Source organism: Plecotus auritus (genome assembly GCF_963455305.1).
Source record: "Plecotus auritus genome assembly, chromosome: 1".
NCBI classification, from domain to species: Eukaryota; Metazoa; Chordata; class Mammalia; order Chiroptera; family Vespertilionidae; genus Plecotus; species Plecotus auritus.
The window spans coordinates 173,473,326-173,481,130 of NC_137770.1; positions in this window are offsets into that span (position 1 = coordinate 173,473,326).

Genomic DNA, 7,805 nt, shown 5'->3' on the forward strand with positions numbered 1-7,805 from the left:
CTGGCAGGGGGGGCAGTAAGGGGTGACCAGGCTGGTGGGGGGGGGCAGTTAGGAGCGACCAGGCCGGCAGGGAGAGGGCAGTTGGGGGTGATCTGGCTGGCAGGGAGGGGCAGTTAGAGGTGACCAGGCTGGCAGGGGGGGCAGTTAGGGGTGACCAGGCAGGCAGACAGGTGAGCAATTAGGACCCAGCAGCCCAGGATTGTGAGAGGGATGTCTGACTGCTGGTTTAGGCCCTATCCCTAGGATCAGGCCTAAACCAGCAGTCAGACATCCCCCAAGGGGTCCCAGATTAGAGAGGGTGCAGGCTGGGCTGAGGGGATGCCCCCCCCCACGCACGAATTTTGTGTTCTGGGCCTCTAGTCTATATATATAAAAGCCTAAGCAACCATTCCACCATTCCACCGTTCAACCAGTAGCTATGATGTGCACTGACCACCAGGGGATAGACACTCAATACACAGGCATGGAAACATAGAACAGACTGATGAATCTCAGAGGGAAGGGGATAGGAGGGAGGGTGGGAAGAGATTAACCAAAGATCTTATATGCATACTAGAGGCCCAGTGCACAGATTGGTGCACTGGTGGGGTCCCTCAGCCTGGCCTGTGGGGATCGAGCTGAAACTGGCAGTCCCAGATTGCAAGAGGGCACAGGCCAGGCAGAGGGACCCCCCTGGTGCACGAATTGTGCACCAGGCCTCTAGTAATAGATAACAGTTAAGGGCATGGGAATCAGGACCATACTGACCTGATCCAGAGTCCCATCTCTATCATACTTTCTTCTATTACTTTAAGCCAAATTACTTACTTGTCTAAATCTCAGTTTCCTCATCTATATAATGAGGCACATAATGAATCTTAACTTGTGGGATTGTTAAATTTGAATATTTAATTAATTAATGTATGAAGTAGGTTAGAATTAATGTTGTTATTATTAAAAATAGATTCTCAAATGATTGGTTCAGAGATGAACCATGACTGAATATGAGGCTCAAAAAATAAAAATAAATCATCATTATTATTAAAGTATCTTAATTAAGACCTAGAAAGGACCTTAAATATTTAATCATCTTCTGTAAGAGATGAGGAAATTGTGAACCAGAGGGCAAGATTCATGGTTCAAACACTAATGAAAGGAAAAATCCACACTCCTATATCCCAAATGAAGATATTTAGCCTAGATTTCATAACTGCAATTTTGAATGCTTTTATTCAGTTTATTTACACTTTCATCCATCCATCCATCCATCCACCCATCCTTTCAGGAGATATTTACTTGCTATGTGTCAATCTCCCTCCTGAGTCCTGGGGATTTGTAATCATAGCCCTTACCTTCATGGTGCTTTCATCCTTTCTTCTGCTTCTCATATCACTCTAACTTCTGTCTCTACCAATCAAAAATGCCCTGATGTCCTTTCTGCAAATTAAAAGTAACTCTTTTAGAAAGACTTAAACAAAAGCAAATTTTGAGGAAACAAACTTCTCATTGATAGCATTGGATCTCACAGATAAACCATTTTCATCAAAACATCATTTAGAAGCCTGTAGATAAACATATTATTCATGTGAACACAGTAACTCTCTTTTTTTTCTGTTTCTTCTCTTGCCTGTTTTATCTTCTCTCCCCTTAGTACAGTAAAGTACACACTAGAACTTAAGCAAATGTAGAAACCTGAAAATTTTGTGTTTGTTTTAATTAATTGTAAACCACACAAGAACAGTGACTGTTTTTTTAATACCATTTTTGTGTCCTTGGCATTTGTTAGGTCTTCTATAAATGTATTGATAGTAATAAAGTTTCAATGAGTAGTTAGAAGCTCTTCTGCAAGATAGTTAATCAATGACTATTACTAATAGCTAAAATACTTCTGCTTTTGTCTAAAATAAGTGTACTTTGAAATTAGTTAGCAGAGGAGGTAAGCTCTATCTGACTGGCAGCAGATAGTAAGCTCTATCTGACTGGCAGCAGATAGTAATCAACCCTATATAATAAAAGGCTAATATGCAAATCGACCAAACAGTGGAAAGACAGGTCACAATGACATGCACTGACCACCAGGAGGCAGATGCTCAACACAGGAGCTGCCCCCTGGTGGTCAGTGCACTTCCACAGGGGGAGTGCCGCTCAGCCAGAATCCAGGCTCACCGGCTGGGGAGCGCAGCAGCAGTGGCGGGAGCCTCTTTCACCTCCGTGGCAGCGCTAAGGATGTCCAAGGGCTCCCAGACTGGGAGAGGGCACAGGCTGGGCTGAGGGACTCCCCCACCCCCCGAGTGCACAAATTTCATGCACCGGGCCTCTAGTATTCCAGCAGTTATACCTCAAAGTGTCCCATTTGCGACTGCCCTGTGCTCACTCAGAAAGTTTTTGGCATCTTAGAACCCTATCCATTAAGCAGCTGAAAATATCCAAGGTAAAAAGGATGGGAACCCAGATGGAAATTTTAGCTTCGTGGAAGCCATTCACAAGGGAATTGTTGAAGTGCTGGAAAGATGCGAGCTGCCTGAATCATTCCTGGGCAGTTTTGTTTGATGCAAGCATATCTCGAAGACATGGCAGATTCCGTTCCAGATCACTGCAATAAAGTGAGTCATAATTGTTTTGCTGGTGGAGGGTCTTGTCTTCAATTTATTAAAAATGTAACATCTGTGAAGCAAAATAAAGCAAAGCACAGTAACATGAGGTCTGCCTATATAGTACTGGGGTGACGAAAGGTTTTCTCTTTTTTTCATAGGATAAAATTTATTTATCTATGCCTTTGTTTCTTAAACAAGCAACCCACAGGTGTTATTGACCTGGCAAAGAAGAATCAATTTATGAATTAGATGCTCATCTGAAACCTTGGCAGAATATTCAAGCACCTAGCTTTCTTCCTCTCTTTATACTTCCCTAGCTTCATCTTTCCAGTAAATCTTCCCAGCTGTTCAAGCCCCAAAATGTGGGCATTAAATTATCCTTGACTTTTTTTATAGTCCGAGTTCACTACCTCATCAGGTCCTGTTGTCCCTACCTTCAAATTCATGTAGGATCTGATCCCCACCACTGCTACCACCAAAGCCCATTAATCTGTCTTAAGTCAATAGTTCCTGCAACAGTTCTCCTGCTCTGTCCATGCCTCCTTCACTGTATCCCCAACAAAGGGGCCAGAGAGATTCTGTTAAAAGGGAGTTAATTTACTTCATTCATGAGATAAAAATCCATTAATTGTTTCCCATCTCTTGAAGTAAATGTCTAATTACTCACTATGGCCAATAGGTCCCTACATGAACTGGCCCACCTTCCCACTGGGACCTCATTTTTAGCCACTTACTCACTCCATTGCTATTTCATCAACACATACTAGGCACATTGCTACCTTAGAAACTTTGCACCTACTGTAGCTCCTACCTGGAGCTCTCTTCCCCCAACATCTGTAAGGCTTACTCTCTTACCTTCTTTGGTCTTTACTCAAGTATTATCTTCTCAGTGAGGCCTTTCCTAGTAATTCTATCTGAACTTGTAATCCACCACATGTATAGTACGTTTCATCTCCCTTCCTGTGATTTGCTATTCTTCTTTGTATGCATTACTATCCAATATACTGTGTATTATGCTTCCTCCTTAATAAGAGTGTAAAGAACTATGAGGTTAGAATTTTTGCCTCTTTTATTCATTGTTTTATACCTGGCGCCCTGAATTGAACTTGAAAATAGAAGACACTCTAAATATTTGTGTTCAAAAAATGGATGAATAACTTTATAGGAGGGGTATGGTAGATTAATTATATTGATATCTTATCCAGTTCATGGCCCCCTGGTATCCCTTTTGTGGCAGGTTATATTTTCCAACAATATCTCCTCTATTATATGTTCTTCTGTAATGTAACCTTGCCACTCTCCTATCAAGAGGTTGAGATGGGCACATAACTGTTTCAACTAAAATAGGGTCAGAATAAAGTCAGGGGTCTGAGGATAGAACCCTTTGTTAAGACCACAGAAATATTAACAGATATATTTTATAGATCCTTTCAAATGGAAGAAAATCTTTATAAGGATTTAAGGGCCTCCCAGATGGTTTCTGTTAAAAATTAGGGGACCTTGCCCTAACCGGTTTGGCTCAGTGGATAGAGCATCGCCCTGTGGACTGAAGGGTCCCAGGTTAGATTCCGGTCAAGGGCATGTACCTTGGTTGAGGGCACATCCCCAGTAGCAGGTGTGCAGGAGGCAGCTGATAGATGTTTCTCTCTCATCGATGTTTCTAGCTCTCTGTCCCTCTCCCTTCTTCTCTGTAAAAAAATCAATAAAAAATATTTTTAAAAATTAGAGCACCTAAAAATCTTGTCCCACAGTAACCTGAGAGAGAGCCTCTTTGGTTTACAGATCCTCGGAATTAGAGAAAAGTAGAAGAACTGTACTTTAGGATCTGTACTCAAGGAATTACACCGAAGAAGCCTTATCCACAATTGAACTTGATGTAGATAATGAGTTACTGGACTACAAGCTGATGCATAAGGAAGGTTTGAGGGAAAGGATGCATGTATTTTGCATGTAGGGGGAATATGAATTGATGTGGCTAAAATGTGGATTACAGCAGGCTGCATTTTTCTGAGATGACTGCAGCAAGATCTCCTGTCCCACATAACCATTTACAATGGGGTCTTGGCACATTCCTGTCAAGAGATAAAGCCTAGTTCCTCTCCCTTTGAGTCTGGGCAGGTTTGTGATTACCTCAACTAATAAAGTGTGCTGTATAACTTGCAAGGCTGTGTCATAAATGGCAATGCAGCTTCTGCCTTGGAGCCTGGGGTTGAAGGCCTGGACCAGCACGTAGGAGTTTGACTACCTTTGAGCTGCCATATGGTGAAGAAGCCAAACCACACAGAGAGGCCACTCATAGGTTCCCATTCAGTACTCCTAATCTCTAAGTCACCTTAGCCCAGGTTCCAGACATGTGAGTAAATGAGTCTTCAGATGATTCAAGCCTGCAGCTGCCAAGTCACTCCCAGGCTTCAAGTCTTCCCAGGCATAGTGGAGTAGAGATGAGCCAGTAAATCCTATCTAAATTTCCAACCCACAGAATCTGTGAGAAACATAAAATGGTTGCTTCAAGCCACTATGTTTTGGGATATGTTGTTATACCACAATAATACCTGGAACAAATCTCTTTGCAATGTGGCTTTGCAGCAACTCTGTTAATAAGTGGAGTCTGTCTTCCATCTCTTGCATCTGGGCCAAGAATGAAGCAGAAGTGAAGGTGTTCCTGTTCTGAGCACACACGGCCTCATGTACTTCTGCTCTTGGAATCCTGCCTCTACCTTAAGCTTGTGCTAGCCTGCTGGAAGATCAGTGCCCTAGACTAGCCTACAGCTAATCAACCCTGTGAGAGAGCCCAGCCTAGATCACCAGAGCTACCCACTCGACTTGCACGTGAACAGAGGTACAAAGTGAGCCTAGCTAAGACCAGAAAACCATCCCGCTGAATGTAGACTTTTGAGAAATAGTATGTGCTTATTGTTTTAAGCCACTAACTTCTTCTTCTTCTTCTTCTTCTTCTTCTTCTTTGTTTTTTTGATAGGGTTGGTGGGCAGGGTGTAGCTAAATGACATAAGGGGAGAAAGACCTCCCAGGTAACTGAACTCATGCATATTTTTTGAGTGGAAAAAGCTATGCTTGAAATATTGGAAATAAGAAACTTGACTGCTAAAGTGTGCTATACAACAAGTTAGCCTATACTTTTCATACCTATGCTTACAAGTCATAGGTCAAGAGGACATGCAGGAAGGACTATTTCCTCTATGTCATTCATAAATTGGATAAAACTATTTTTCTTCTTCTAATTCTGCTATTCTAGTCCTTGCATCAAATCCAATGAACATACCTTGGCTGACTTTATAACAGCCTACTTCCTCTGTAGGATCAGACTTAACACATATAATGACATAAAGTGCTATATACACAAACAGTGTTACCATACTCCCAAGCCTAGAAAGAGGGGAAAAAAAGAATAACTTTTAAAGTGCAGCTGAAGAATTTAAATTTTATCAAAGCCAAATTGGAATATGGAAAAGAATTTTTAAAATTCTAAATTTAGGTGCAATGGTTTTATGTGCTTAGAATCTGGCAAACCAGTTTCTTCTCTGCCCTACTTTAGAAAGGTTGAATATGAGAGGGGAAGGAAGTTTTGTTTAGTTATAGATGAACAACTTATGTCCCTAATAATACATGTATGTTTATATCATCCAAATTTCAAGAAGAAGAGTTAAATTTATCATTTTAAGAGCATCTATTTTTACATTAAGATACATTTCTTTCTTTGAAAGACTAAACATACAATTATTTTTTACATAGAAATAATCAATTTCCTAATGTTGGAAGTTGTCCTTTACAGAACACAAACTTTGTATCTTTGGGATAATAATGATACCATGAGAAAAGTTAAGTTTGTGAGTATTATGACATAATAAAAGTAAGAATAATGCAATATAAGGGGAGTAGTTTAATAAGGGAATAAACATTAAGAATTTGTAATGGGTGTTTTTATGTTTCTTTTAAATTATATTTTAATGATGACTTTATAAGAATACAAGTAAACTGCTATCAAATGCCTTCCTTGTTGCTACGCACATATTAGTTGGTTAAGCCTAAAGTCAACTAAGTCTCATCTCATCACCGGGCATAGAACATGAGGTTAGGAAGGAATTTATAACCTAGTATGAGTGACTGTGTGTTTTCTGGTTCTAGTTTTTGAGCACATGCCTTCTGGAGGAGAAGGTTAAGATAGAAGTAGAGGAAATTATTAGATTTGTTGAATTAGTTTTGTTAAATTCAAATTTCCTCTAGAACATTCAGGAGAAGATACTTGGTCTGGGACTCAGATGACTGCTGCAGATATTTGTTTAAGTCATAAAGAATGTAAGCTTGCTCTAAAAGGTAGCAGAAAGTGTGAAGATAAAGGAACTACAAAGAGCTCCGGTGTTTTACAGGGATAGGAGGAGGAGGACCCAAAAGAGGTGACTAAGAACATAACAAGGATGAACTTGTCAAAGGAAGTGAATACCAGAAAGACTGATAAGATTTGAGACAAGTCCATAGGATTTGACAACTAGGACACTATGATAAGGACACTAGAGGCCCAGTGCACGAATTCGTGTACTGGTGGGGTCCCTCAGCCTGGCCTGCAGGACCAGACTGAAACTGGCTCTCCAACGTCCCCTGAGGGTCCAGATTGCGAGAGGGCACAGGCCAGGCCAAGGGATCCCACCAGTGTACAATCAGGGCCAGGGAGGGACGTGGGAGGTTGGCCAGCCAGGAAGGAACCACGGGAGGGCTCCAGGGTGTGTCCGGCCTGTCTCACTCAGTCCCTATCAATTGGACCCCAGCAGCAAGCTAACCTACTGGTCGGAGTGTCTGCCCCTGGTGGTCAATGCACATCATAGCGAGCGGTTGAGTGGCCTTAGCATATCATTAGCATATTACATTTTGATTGGTTGAACAGCCAACTGGATGACTGGACACTTAGCATATTAGGCTTTTATTGTATGGATTAGCAAGAATAGTTCTGGTGGGATGGTAGGGGTGGTAGTTAATTTTCAGAGATCTCAATTGTGAATATTGTTGAGGAAACAGTCATGGCTGTAAAAAAAATTCTAGGAAGGTTATATGGGAGGAAAGCGGAAGAGGAAGTATAGTGAGTCAAAATTAGTAGTGAGAAAAAAATGAGAAACCAATTGAACTGGAAAATTGATAAGTCAGTTATTGGACTTTGTCCACTTTGTTCTTACTACCACTGTATCTATTTGTCATTCATGGCCTCATTCAAAACATTGATAG